Genomic DNA, 13,269 nt, shown 5'->3' with positions numbered 1-13,269 from the left:
TTGAATTAGAACAACAGAAGGCTTTGCAAAGCATTTAAGTCTGACATTCTTCTTACAAAATATTAAGATTTGCCATGGCAAAGAGTCAATGTAGGGTGGCGGTCTGAAAAAGACATCAACATTTGATGGAATTTGAGTTTGTGTGAGAGCTGCATTGGAATCTTATGTTTGCCACCCCCGTGTCTGACTTGATTCCTTGCTTCCAGTTCCAGACTTTTAATGAGCACAAATCCTAACCTCAACTAAAATTGCAAAGGATGGGCTGGAATGTTTAACAGGTTTTTGAAGTTTCTCTTCTCTTTATCCTTGCTGAATTAATGCAGCATTATTCAACTGATTCCTTTTGATCTGTCACCTCTGTTCTCCTGTCTTTCCCTGCAATTAACCTGTGTGCGGTTTAATAACTGACCCTTTTGGTCACGGTACAGTTATCCTCTGACATCCTAAGCAAGTGACTCCACTGTTCCCTTTAAAAGCCATGTAAAACATATTGCCTAAGCAAGGCACCCAATTAGCTGCTAACTTGTCCAATTTGTACAACCAGTCAATCAATAGTCAGGACTTTATTGAATTTGTAGCTTGCCACATCTGTATAGATTACAGAGCCCCTTTTATTGTGTTTTAAATTCAATACTGTTACACCTGTTGTATTTTTATTCAAACTGTTCAAATAAATTTATTTCTCTCTTCAGTGGGGGAGAGGCGGAGGAAGCTACATAGTGAAGACTGGGTAAAGCACTGAACATGCAAATGAATTGTCAGTATTTGTGGCATCTCCAGATTGACATACAACCTCATTATTATGTCTGAGGCTCTGTGGCATGAATAACATAAAAGCTAGCCATCATTTAGACATAACATGAAGACCAGCACTCTGCTTTCAACTGTATATCTTATAGGTTCATCTAATGGGCACATCATATCAGCACACAATATGTTGATGCAGGGAAAGAATTTATAGCATGTGATGTTGGAAAAGTAAATTACAGCGATAAGAGGAGGAAGTGAAAAACTGATGGGGGTGAACCACATAACAATGCATCTTTTCTTTCTCTTTCACTAAACATTCTCACTGGCATCCCTACAAACCCACATAAAATGCAGTTTTATTATGATTATCACTAGCAGATACTCTAACCTTTTACAGCCAGACTAGACAGTGGATTGGATCCAAGTGTACTGCCCCATGAACAGAGGCTCCATCTGGTCACAGAGAGTTGCTCTCATGGAGTAGTCCTTATATGAGAACCAAATCTCCTTCTGTAAATGGAAAGGACTTCTTTTCACAGAGCAGTAAGTTAAGATCCAATCCAATATATGGGGATCACATGGAACAATTTACTGATGGAGTTTAAAACAAATAAAAATAAAATCAGGGTTAGAGGCTATTGTTGCTTCAGGCAGGTACGATATTTCAGTCATTTTAGCATTTTCAAAATAGCTTCACAATATAACCAGCTTGCTCAACAACTAATATAGAGTCAGAGATAATATAATTCATGTTTTGGATGAAGCAGGAGTCATGTGATTCAACTGTATGAGGTTTAACTGGTTAATTAAATAGAGTACATCTGCATACATTCATGTATTAAATAATATCTCAGGGAGGGAGTCATTTGTTTGTAAGAGGATGCACACATGTCATGGCAGGAATCTTTTTAGAAGAGGATTTTCTTTGTGTGAGAAAGAATAATGTAATTCTCATCACTGAAAGGGGGAGGGTTGGCAGGGAGACAGGCTCCTACCTGCCATGCGGCATACGATGAACCCTCCTCATAAAGCTCTGCTGCTCATGCAGCACGCGATCAGCACCACAGTGAGTGGCAAAGCCAGGAGCTGGAGGAGGAATATAGGAAACTGCCATATACTGATTCAGACCTTTACTCTATCTAGCTCAGTATTGTCTTCACAGACTGGCAGCGGCTTCTCCAAGGTGCAGGCAGGAAACTCTCTCAGCCCTAACTTGGAGAAGCCAGGGAGGGAACTTGAAACCTTCTGCTCTTCCCAGAGTGGCTTAATCCCCTGAGGGCAGGGGAGACAGTTGTCTAGGGGCCCACTGCCTTGGGGGGGGGGGCCCAGAGGCAAGTCACATGACTGACTCCCCCAGCCGCGCACCCGCCCAGGCTTCCTTCAGTTGTATTCATCCTCCAAAATAGACCTGGAGCTACCAGCATATCTTTTCTAGTACAATTAAATGACTTATATCATCCACAATTTACAAAACCTTTAAAAAAATAATTTAGGATGATGTTCTATTGTGGCACATAGGAGACAGAGAGATAGATATAGATACAATTTTACTATGCTTTTTGTTACCACTATTCAGCCTCATTTAAGATTTCTTTACTTCATGAGTTGAGCGTCAGTGAGCGGGGGCATTTTAAAATCTTGTCTCTGGGACCACTACATCCTTGCTATGCCCCTGCCTGAGTGGAATATCTTATAGTGCTCACATGTGGTCTCTCATTCAAATGCAACCAGGGCAGAACCTGCTTAGCTAGGGGGACAAGTCACGCTTGCTACTACAAGACCAGCTCTCCTCTACCTTGCTACCACAAGACCGGAGGACTCCTCACAAGTCCTCCAGTATCCCACAATGCACTGTGCCAGGAGTGTGGTGCATTGAGGGATCCGTCCACTGCTGGGCGCTCTTGCTGCCTGCCTCCTGCACACTTGGGCTGCAGGCTGATTATTCACATGGCTGGAGACCTGCATAGAAGGATGCACTTGCGCCCTTCTACCTCAGTAATAGCCCATGTAAAAAACTTGGGCTGCCCAGTAGGACAGGGCCGGGACTGGGCCTGATCAAAGTGCTCTACACAACATCCCTACCTGGGTAGGGCTGTGCAAGCCTGGGTAGGGCTGCTCATGTGCATGTTCTCTATGTCTCTTCTAGTTTCACTAAAATTACACTGTCTGGTTAATTTGGTATATCTTTTAAATTGACCAAAAGGGTTTTAATCTGTTAATTTGATTATTAAATCCTGCATCCCTATATGCCACCCCACCTTGCTCACACATCTGCTTTGAGTTTGGGTAACTGGCTGAGAATAATAATTCACTTATCCCTGCATAAGAACACAAGTATAACTCCAAGATAAGCCAAACATATTATTAAGCTAAAGTTAAAATACTTTAACTTTTCAGAATGTAAGTGGCTAATCATTATGGATGCAGTCAGCTGCAAGGTAGTCTTGAGAAATGAAACAAATCCAGTTTATTTTGGGCAGATTGGGTCAGAATGTTTAATTGCTTTTTAGCCTGGAGAAAGCATAACCACTATGGAGTATGACCAAACAGCTGTTGTTATGGTAACTGATTAACTTTGGCTATAACTTATTACTTTTACCTCGTTTGTAAAATGAACTGCTCAGTTTTGTAGTGCTCAGCTGTAGTACACATAACCCTACACTACTTCTCTAGCTTGTATTGTAATCTGACTCAGTGTGCCTCCCTCCCTTCCTGGCACCTTGGACTGCAACAGCAGTATCCCAGGCATCAGGCACCTTGGGAAATGTAATTTTACCAGGACAACCAAGTTCTTAGAATGGGTGTCTGGTGCCCTGGAAACTGTATGTCCCAGGGCTCCTTGAGGCTGGGATACTGTTTCCATAAGACCTTTCCATACTGATTACCACAAAAGTGGGAGAAGAAAGGGGAAAGGGGAAGTCATTGGGACCTCATCATGCTCCTGATGCTCCAGCCTGAGCACAACAAAATCCTTGTTGAAAACAACGGGCAAGTAAAGCTGATCTGGATTTCAGCGGGAACCATTTTTTAGGCTGTGCAGGAAACTGAACAGAAAGCCTAGAACTCCCACACCAAACAAGAATATGTCTGCTGTGGCTGCTGGGCATCCAGAGAGAGAAATTTGAGATACAGTTTATCAGGTAGAGTAACGGGTGTATGAAGGTGCAAATAAAAGATCCTGTGGCAGATGAATTGGTAAATATTTGTGGGGCAGCATGGGAGCACGGAGAATCAACAAAAGACCAAGGATTTGGTAAGGTGTAGATACCACAGGCAGGAGCGGCTGGTGAGGGCAGTGCCGAGAGGCTCCTTTAAGGAGGTAATAAGCAGGTGCTTACCACTGTGTAAGTAGCACCTGCAAGCTGCCGTGCTCCGCCCCAAATCCCATGCAGAATGGCAGCATTCTACCCGGCATCTGGTGGGGCTGCGGCATAGCCACGGCTACAGGTATAACACTTTTATTACAGGTATTACACCCTGTTCCCCTTCCAGAAAGGGAAAGAGTCAACTCTCACAGTAGCACTCTTTAAAAAAAATTTTTTTTTAATGGGTACAGTACTATTTATGAATCTTCCTTTTCACTCATCATGCATTTTGCTTTTCTAAATTTGGAGAAAAATGTGGTTCCATCAAAGGGTCTAATAAAAGCAGAGGGGTGACATTTTTTTCATCAGCACAAGAAGCCCTCAATTAACATAGGGTTACAATCTGCACCACTACTGTGAAAGCCGAAAGCATGATCACTGAAATATTGTCCCTATGGGAATGATGAGGTAGAATCCTCAGTACATGAAAAAGCTAGAGATGTAAAGGTCCAGAAGAAAATGGGAAAAATTTGAGGGATGGTGGTCAGTTTCCCCCTGAAGCATTGTTTCATTTATTTATTTTTCTGAAAAACTGGGATTATGTGGATTATAGAATATTTTCTTTTGGAATTATGAATAAAATATTTAAGAAAAAGTGTTCAGATATATTCATATAAGGCGCATATAAGGAAAGGTGTTCTGGGCTTTACTCTTCCAGCTTCTTGCTTGCTTCAGATTCCTCCATCTTTTACAGCATGTGAAAGAAACTGGATCAGAAGAACCAGAAAGTGCTGATAATGATACATTACTACTAAATGTAATATATCAAACATGATCAATGTTATGAGCAAAGCAGGTTATACATAATAAATGCTCTTAAAGAAGCAATAATGTCATTCACATGGCCATTTGCTGGGCTGGCAAAGGCAGGGGGAGGGGGGAAGGCAGGGTAGTACCTACCTTCCCCCAGATGATCCAGCAGTGATCCACACCACACGGCTTGTGCACCCACCCAATGGGTGCTGCCGTGAACCACATGGCATTCTGGAGGCTGGGAAAATGCGTGACGGTCTCCAGATAATGCACCATGTAATAAGAACAATGTATTGAGTAATTTTGCCTCAAGCTGGGCGCTCTAGGCACCCAACTCTGGGTCTGCTCAGGTTCCTTGCAAACCAAGCAGACAAACGACCCCAGACTTCGATTCCGGTGCTTCACACAAGCAGCCCTGCACAGGTGGGGCTGCCCAAGCCCGAGTAGGGCTGCTTGTGTGAACAGCCTCAATTTGTCTTTACTACTACAACTGCAACAAATATGTATATAGTGCGTTTCAACCATATAGCAGCACATAAAGCTTTAGACCCATAAAGGTTGCTGGGGGGGGGAGTATTTCATATATTATAATTTTTCCCAAAATTTCCATCCCCATTTCCTGCTTGGAACAGGGAACTTCTTTTTCCTAAGCAAACCCAGCCAGCAAACAGAGAGCCCGACTGCTTCATACAAACAGCGCTGCTCTGGGGCGGCAGGGGCAGTGGAGCTGCAACAGAAGGGCAGGTAAGACCTGCCTTACTCTTTTTAAAGTGCCCACTCTCTGCTGCCCCAGATGTGCATGAAACGCTTCATGCTCATCCCTAATATGAGCTTTCTTGACAACCACGAGAATAATATAGAAAAAAAGATGTCTATCCTAGCCAACCTCTTTAAGAAAGTAGGGGTTTTAATAGCATTTCATAAGAATTGGTGTTGAAGAGCAAAAGCCTATTTAATTCAATATTCTGTTTCCAACAGTGGCCAACCAGATGCCCCTAAGAGCTCAAAACTGGGATATGACATTGATGTCATGAACCTTTCCTCTTAATCCCTAGTATCTGTTATTCAGTGGTGTGCTATCTCTAAACAAGGAAAATCCTTTACATGTGTATTGGGAGAACTGAAAGGTAGTCCTATTTAAGGAGGAGCTATGGTCAAAGGCATATAGTAACAGCATGTGAACAACACCCAGTCATCAGAAGTACCATCAAATGTGTCAAATGCTTTCAAATATTTATTTTATTTATTTATTTATTCGATTTCTATACCGCCCTTCCAAAAATGGCTCAGGGCGGTTCACACAGAGAAATAGCAAATAAAAAAGATAAACAAAATGGATCCCTGTCCCCAAAGGGCTCACAATCTAAAAAGAAATGTAAGACAGACACCAGCAACAGTCAGTGGAAGTACTGTGCTGGCGGTGGATAGGGCCAGTTACTCTCCCCCTGCTAAATAAAGAGAATCACCACATTAAAAGGTGCCTCTTTGCCAAGTTAGCAGGGGTCACACAACACACAATATATGTGTATTGTGTCAAATATTTATTGTTATAGACAGGTATGTTGTTTCAGCTCTTAATTGGCAACCCACTGAGATAAGACAGCTCTGGCCATCTATTGATACAACAACTTTTGCCATTATATTCAGAGTGTCTGGTGCAAGAGTTAAAATGCTGAATGTGGAAGTGGAGGAATAACTTTGTCTTTTTTGACTGAAATGCTCCCTCTCAGCCAATTACACAGATAGGGGTGTAGCTAGGACAAAGGGTCACCTGGGAACCTAGAACAACGGTTCCTAGACCCCTTTGGGGAGGCACTGGTTGGGAAAGAGTTCACTCTTTACTCTCCCACACTGTTGGCTCCTAAAAAGGGATGTAGCTATAATTGAGCAGATGGGTTCAAAGAACTCAGGCCCACCAGCTTCTGAAAGCCCTCCAGCTACATCCCCTCCCTATTTTCTCCCTCACTCCGAGGGGCCTCCGGGGAGAGGAGTGAACACAGGCCCCCTCTCGCCTAATTACGCACCTGCTCCTGACTTCAGGACTCATCTTGGCTTCAAAAAGGATGAGTCCTTTCCAGGAGCTATATATGTATTTATTTCAGAACTATGAGAATAGAATTGTGTGTGTGAAGGTGTCTGTGTAAGTTGGAAGTGTGTGATATTATTTGAATAGGAGTGAGACAGAGGCTGTTCCAAAGAGAAGCTTTTTTGTTTTTTGCCATGCCCTTATTTATTTATTTATTTATGTTTACATTTCTATACCGCCTTTCGTTAAAAGAAAACCCCAAGGCGGGGTTTTACCTTACCATTCTACAGCAAAGACACGGTGGTGGTGATGATGGAAGGGGCCATCTTCACTTTAGTTCTAGGGTCCACTCCAATCTTATTACACCCCTGTTGGATTTAATAGTGACTTGTGGGACTGTTTATCTTACCATCTACTTTGTAAGATTTAGAATATTATTTCTGTAACCAATTACTATTAATGTCAATTTGATTTATTTTGTAGCTTGCATGATTAGAAAATCCAGTGACTAAATTAGTTTGATTTATGGCTGAAAGCATGTTGACATTGTTGATATAGTAGGAAGCAAGCACATCTAAAAACCTAGAATAAGTAAGTTATTGGTGGTCCATAAAAATGCCCATGCAAAATTGCTCCCCTTCACCAGGTTATGGGTGACCTCTGAAGAGGTATACTATTCTATAGGCATCCTGGACAGCGGTACACCTAGGTAATTTTGGAGCCTGTACCTAAAGGCCTTTGGTCCCCCACCACCCGTTGCAAGTTAAGCATCATTTTTTAACATGTAGATTCTTGAGGGCACAAACCTCACCACCTAGGACAGACTAAAGAGGATTTGGGGGGCCCCAGGGAGTGTGGAGGCTCTGGACTTCGGGGCCGAAGTCCAGGGGTAAGGGCACCTCTGATCCTGGAAGAAGCATTTATCATCGCTCTTTAAATAGAAGCTTCACAGTCAGATTGTCAGCAAGGGAGATACTTGAAATGGTTGGAAGAACAATTAATTTTGTTGCAATTAAGCATGTTAGAATGAAATTAATATGCTCACTATACAGTTAGGTTAATTGCATGCACTGCTGTAAATTATTACACACGTTTATCATTTTACACAGAGATGCAAATATGTTATATGTGCTATTCTTGTAACAGTTCACCAAAATACTTTGGAAGAAAATACAGCTCCCAACAGTGCTAACACGATGAGAACAAACTGAGAACAAAATTTGACCCCATAATGTAGCATGTTATCAGCATAAACACAGGCAACTATTGTTAGATCTTTTATTAAAGAGACGCTGTCAATGTCCCAGTGTTTCAGAGAGAAGGAATCTTGTCATATTCAACCCCCTGCTGGCATGCATGAGTAGAGATGGCAGGCATAGCACAAAAGCAACAGAAGGTGGATAAGCTTTCTTACTATGAACTCAAGTACCAAGGTTGTTGCTGGTCTTAGAACTGGCAGCTTAACAGGATTGCTTCAGAATAGGGCTATAACCCTTGGCTGTAAGCATGATATTCCCCACCCCCCTTCAAGAATAGGAAGTGCAGACTTTCTAGGGCAATTCATATTTGGCTATATTCATAAAGGCATATGGATCAACGGTAGCAAAGCACTGAGAGCCTCAGTGCTAATATGCATCTTTACTTGGCTTGCTATGCCCTGTGATTTGAATTATGGATGCAAGAAACATTGCTAAACAACATCCAAAAGGAATTTATTTCCTTGATTTATTTATAAACTGGATCATGGGCAAGATGTGAATCTGTCTTTAAAGCAGAGTATGATGAATAAATACTATACCTAGATTCCAGCTGGCTTGTTTTCCTGACTGACAAGAATTAGGAACAATTTAAAAGCATATTCTACCTACAATTTGTTAGGGCTTGTTGGCTGACCAATAAATAAACTGAACTGAATTAAACCAACAGCTTGTTCAACAAAAGGTTGCACAGGAACAATTAATCTTTGTAACCAATGCAGCAGCTACTTCACTTTGGCAGGACTGTGTGCAGTACAACTTAAAACGTTGCCTCTGTTCTAAGCAAAATCCACCGGAATGTGGTTAAGAATAAACCACTGTACTAATATACCAACCAGAACATTGTTATCCTTTGCAAAAGGGGGAACTGAAAGTGTGTTGGCTACAGCCCTGGACAAAAACAATGATTACTGTGCTGTACATGCTGTAGAGATAGTGGGGAGAATAAGTTTATAATTATATACTACTCAAATGTGTGCCTATGTAAGTAAAATTGCTAATTGCTCAGAGAGGTCATCTGAAGGTTGGGGCTGGAATCCCACCTTTATGTGGATGATTCCTAACTCTACTTCTTTTTTCCATGTAATGCCTCAGAGTCAGTGATATTCTGAACCAGAATGGGAGCTGTGAAGCTAACAATGTGGGCTCACAAATGGAAATTAAATATGGACAAAATAGAAGTGCTCTTGATCAGTAGGAAAACCCATCCTGCTCTGGAGTACAGCCTACTCTGAATGTACTCCCTCTGAAAGAGCAGGCTCACAACCTGGGTGTGCTCCTGGATCCAGCATTACTCCTGGATGCCCAGGTGTCTGTGCAGAGATACAGACTGCCTTTGCATAGCTCCAGATTTTGAACCAGTTGCAGCTTCTTGAAAGGCAAATCTGTCTAGTCATGTATGTCTTAATCACTTTCAGGAGTATTATAACACGCTCTATGTGGAGCTGTTTTTGAAAGCTGCTTGGAATCCACATTTGGTCCAGAATGCTACAGCCACTTATTTTATTTTATTGATTGATTGATTTCTATACTGCCCTTTCAAAAATGGCTCAGAGCAGTTCACACAGAGAAATAATAAATAAATAAGATGGCTCCCTGTCCCCAAAGAGCTCACAATCTAAAAAGAAACATAAGGCAGACACCAGCAATAGTCACTGGAGATAATGTGCTGTGGGTGGATAGGGCCAATTACTCTCCCCCTGCTAAATAAAAGAGAATCATCATGTTAAAAGGTGCCTCTTTGCCAAGTTAGCAGGGGTTACTCTTGGATCGAGTTGCCATACCCCCAAAAATACTGTGTTTCACCCAGATTTTAAGCATCTCACCCAGATTGCTTAGCTCATCCAGATTCTCCAAAATTTCAGCTTTCATTTAAAAAAAAAAAAGTTAAGCTAGCTCTTGAAGAAGCGGAGTAATGGAGCAAAATGTGCAGTGACTATTCTGCTCAAAAATTATCTTCAAGCCAATTTACATAATATGCAAATTAGGCAGCCAGATTTGGAAAGACAGAATATGGCAACCCTACTACTGGAGGACCACTACAGGGATCATTTAACCCAATGTTCTTCATTGTAAGGCCTGGAAGCCAGTGGCAGCCCACATCAACTTAAGTGCAGCTCCCTGATTAGTTGTTTATTGGGCCTGTGTGAAGCTTCCAAAGCTAAATAGTATGCACCATGTATAGATGACCATTCCCACTATGCAGTGCTATACCTTCACCCAGAGACAAAGGTTTGGGCAGTACAGAAATCTGATAGATAGATAGATAGATCTTGGAAGACACACAGAGTGCTGAGAAATGCAGCCCTTCCCAGCACTTTCCCCACAGAGTTCCTGAGAGGTCTTGGCCTCTCTTAAAGGGCCCCTCCAGCACTGAGAAAAGGGCAGTACTGTGCAGACATCAGCACAGTGGGAAAAGGCTCTCTCACATTTAAGGTTTTTTGTCAAAGTGGCTGCCACTGAATATCACTGATTTAACAGTGATAACACTGTTATCACTGTTATTTAACCCCTTTGCTGTTTAATCTATATTGGCTCTTAATTCATTTCCACTTTTCAGTTCAGAAGTGGTAGTGATCACCTTTTAAAGCCCTATACATCTTGGAGCTAGGTTACCCTAAGGACCACCTTCTTCCATATGAACCTGCCAGCTTGCTTAGATCATCATCAGGAGGCCTGCTGTGGGCTCTCTCTCTTACAGAATCAGACTTGGCAATGATATGGTTCAGGCTATTTTCCTAGGCTGCCCCAGTTCATGGAATCCCATTCAGTTTGGATGGCCCTCTGAACTCTGGATTCCATTGGGAAGCTACAACTTTTTATTTAAATAGGCATTTATCTTGCCCTGACATGAGTGCTTATAATGTTGTCCTGCTATGCTTTGTTTCTGTTTTTAGGCAGCAATACTGTTATTATAAGTTATTTTATTCTGATTGTTGTTTTACTTTTTTATTATTTGTAGCCCACTAAAGTTTGTCTTCATCACTAGTGGAAATGTAGCTAATAAATCTTGTAAATAAATAAGGACAACTCTGCCAGTTAGGAATGGGTATTGAAGCAAAGTTTGGCAGTCATCAATCCGGCAAGAAATTTTGCATTCTGAATATGTGGTCTTCGTCTACTTTCCCTGATACTCATGCAAATGGTAGTACATGAATAAAAGAGACTCTGTATGGGAAGATCCACCCTTCACATCCCTTATAACGTGTCTGCTTTAACATTCAAAGTGGAAGGAATTAACTTGTGTTGCAATGTACCATTATCCTCAAACAAATTCAACCCAAGAAAACATACATAATTTAGCATATAACAAATAGTGTAACTATGCATTCTTAAAGCATAGAAATGTTTTAATTTTATATTAAGTTTGGCTTTTCTAGAGGCTAGAATTGCGATCATCTTCCCCATGCCTGATCCCACTTTCAATTACGATACAGAGCCTCTGTATCGTAATTGAAAGTGGGATCAAGCATGGGGAAGAGGATAGCAATTCTAGCCTCTAGAAAAGCCAAACTTAATATAAAATTAAAACACGATCAGTGAGACTCGCCTCTAGGGGGTTTGCGGGGAGAGCGGGTTTAACCCGCTCTCCCCGCAGACGAGCAGGGAAGCAGCCCTAGGCGACCGGATCGGCCGCCCACATGACTGGCGGCTCCATCATGGAGCCAGTGGGGGCTACGGGGATTGGGGGCCATGCAGACCCCAGAAGTTCCAGGATGCCCCATGCAAGTGCACGGGGCATCCTAGAGAGACCCCAGGGTCGGGAGGCTTGTTTCAGCCTCCCGGCGGGGGTCTCCTCATGTGTTGTGTGGTGCGGAGCCGTGCCACGGCAGCACACAATCAAATAGACAGCTAAGGGGAGGGGGAATTCTGACAGTTTGCTGCTGGGAGCCGCGTGGCTCCCATGGCAGCACACCATCAGCAAAATGCGGGCTAGACTCCCTTAGCCCGCTTTTTGCTGATCATGAGAATCTCCTCACAGAGTGTGTGTCTGTATATTGTGAGTTCCCTTGCCCAATGTCAAGTTAAAAACTCTTTAAAATATTATATAGGCATGACTTCAAGTTAGATTATCTTAAAAGGAAATGCATTAAAAAGCCAACTACAAAGCAATACTTGTCTGATTTCTCCTTTAATGATAAATAGCACCTAGCACTTCTTCCTCCCCTCCCACCACTCCTCCTAACTGCCTTGTACTTTAGATAAAATTAATGAAAACATGTGGAACAGTGAACAAAGAGCATCATCAGTTCTTTCCTGAAGGCATCCAAGATTACAGGTGGTTAGAACAGGTTTACATAATCTGTGACCCACCAAACTGAGCTAGTCTAACTAGGCACATTTTATGGCCTCTCAGGTTCAAATGAGCAGCCCTTACCTTCCATTTGCAGATTAACATCAAACTCATGGAGGAATGCAATTTGTGGCTGATGAGCTGTGTCTGCTTAGGTGGGTCACAAGCTGAGCAAGCCAAGCTTAAAGGCTACAAAGCTCCACTCCATATATCTATATAGATCAGGGCTGCACCACTGTGACACTCCTGCTGATGTTGGACTATAGCTCCTGTCATCCCTGACTATTGGCTACTCTGGCTGGGGATGATGGGAGTTGTAGTCCAACAACAGCTGGAAGGCTGAACTTGTGCAGTCCTGATATACTGTAGATCTTCAGAGACTGCTTCACTATCAGTATAAAATGCATGTTATAAATGATATTAAAATGAACTTAATTTATCTCAATAATTCTAGTTCTGATTGATATCTCAACAGTTTATTCTGGCACGGTGCTATTTGGTGTAATTATCTTCCCTGCTTCTCCACTGAAAGATCACTTGGCACTTCAGAGAAGGAAACGAAACAATCTGCATCTTAACTTGTCCACAAACTCATCTTCCAGGTTTGTGGGATAACTTTGAAATGCCATTAAATTTGTATCAAATGAGCCAAAAGCAATAAAAACCTGACAGTTTCAGATGTTCCAAGAAGCATCTTCAGGAAATAAAGATACTTGTCTGTTGTAGTACTAAGCTATGCTGGTGTGTGGGAACATAAAGCGCTGGGACAAAACGAAACAAAACATTGCAGTAAAGGATGGTTTCCAGCTGTGCACCACAGGGAGT

General features: G+C 42.2%; 1 protein-coding gene across 8 annotated transcripts in view; it reads right to left on the bottom strand.

Moving 5' to 3' along the window:
* Nucleotides 1-13,269, bottom strand: part of LAMA2 (laminin subunit alpha 2) — a 759,697-nt gene that overhangs the window by 480,308 nt on the left and 266,120 nt on the right. The gene's annotated exons all lie outside the window — the stretch shown is intronic.

The sequence above is a fragment of the Hemicordylus capensis genome, chromosome 1 (genome assembly GCF_027244095.1).
Source record: "Hemicordylus capensis ecotype Gifberg chromosome 1, rHemCap1.1.pri, whole genome shotgun sequence".
NCBI classification, from domain to species: Eukaryota; Metazoa; Chordata; class Lepidosauria; order Squamata; family Cordylidae; genus Hemicordylus; species Hemicordylus capensis.
Note: the sequence above shows the minus strand (reverse complement) of the source record. Positions and strands in the feature narration are given on the sequence as shown.